We start from the raw sequence: 1,565 nt of genomic DNA, 5'->3' as shown, positions 1-1,565 counted from the left end.
AAGGGTAGTTCGAGAGGTCACTTCGAAAGGTAACAAACTGATATCTCTGAAAGGAGGAATAAGGAGGGTTAGGGATCAAAGGGAAGATCCCTAACCAAACCAAGATGGAGGAATAAGGAGGGTTAGGGATCAATCACTCAGGGGGAAGATCCTTAACCAGATCAAGACGGAAGAATAAGGAGGTTTAGGGATCAATCACTCAGGGGGAAGATCCTTAAACTCATGAGGAAGATCATTCACCTTCGAAAGGTGAATTTGATAAGCTCAACGGATATATGAGGTGGAACGGCTATCTTTGGACATAAATGCTAGCCACGTGGTCATCGGTTACTGACGGTTTTTCGCACTTAAGGGCATTATCTTGATTAGTGGGAGCATGCTTATTTTAAAATATCAATACTCCACTGTCTCAAAGCTTAAACCGTTCTATACTTTACCGAAATACCCTTACCAAAATACCTTATAAGCTGACCGTTATCAGGGGTATTTCTGACTTCTCACATCTTTTAAATCAACCGGGATTCTTCCACGGGTCAAACTCTCAACCCTACCCATATATCCAACCNAAAATACCTTATAAGCTGACCGTTATCAGGGGTATTTCTGACTTCTCACATCTTTTAAATCAACCGGGATCCTTCCACGGGTCAAACTCTCAACCCTACCCATATATCCAACCCGAATCCGCCTAATATAAAAGCAAAATCCTTCTTCTTTACCCGGATTCAAACTCAAAATCATATACCCAAAATCCCCAAATCCTTAGACGCTGTACACATTCCCTCCAAAACACACAAACTTTCTTCAATGGCGTCTGAATCATCATCTTCTTCATCTTCATCTTCATCCTCCAGTGCATACCAGAGAGAGCTAGACCACATACGCTCTCAGATTAAACAAGTCAAGGCGGGAAGCATCCTTGACAAAGATGGCTTCATCACCCACTCGCCAAATCCAACAATGGCGGAGAGAGTCTTGAAGAAATTTGAGAAGGCAGGACTAATGCGGTACATGACGCATGACTACCGAACCATTCATGACCTCGACTACACAGAATGGTTCGCTCATGCCAAGGTCACGAAGGGCAAGATTGAAAGCCGCTTCAACGAAATAGACATAACAATCTCTGTGGGTGATTTACGAGCAGCATTCGACTTTGCTACGTCGGAGGAGGCAGTCAAGCACCTATCGGACTACAACATGGATAAGCAGGAGTTTTGGGACAAAATCCGATTGGAGACTGCACCACCCAGAGCATCCTCTGCCCTCCGCAGATTTCATTTGAAGGAGAGGTTTGCCCTAGCCGCCGAGCTCATCATAAAATTCATCCTCGGCAAGGTGTCCGGAACAGACGAAGTCAATCTGGACACTCTGAAAATCCTCCACGCCATCTGGAACAACAACAAGTTGGACTGGGCTCACATCATCTTCGACTGCCTCAAACATCAAGTGCAGAGCTCAGTTTCCTACTCCGACCTGACAATCTACAAAAAGGTTGGTTTTGGTTTTGTTGTTCAATTTCTATTGAGACTGAAGGGCTTCGAACTGAGGGAAGGGCGAGAGGT

This window comes from Ipomoea triloba, chromosome 16 (genome assembly GCF_003576645.1).
Source record: "Ipomoea triloba cultivar NCNSP0323 chromosome 16, ASM357664v1".
Taxonomy (NCBI): Eukaryota; Viridiplantae; Streptophyta; class Magnoliopsida; order Solanales; family Convolvulaceae; genus Ipomoea; species Ipomoea triloba.
The sequence above is the reverse complement of the archived record's forward strand: the minus strand, read 5'-3'. Positions refer to the sequence as shown.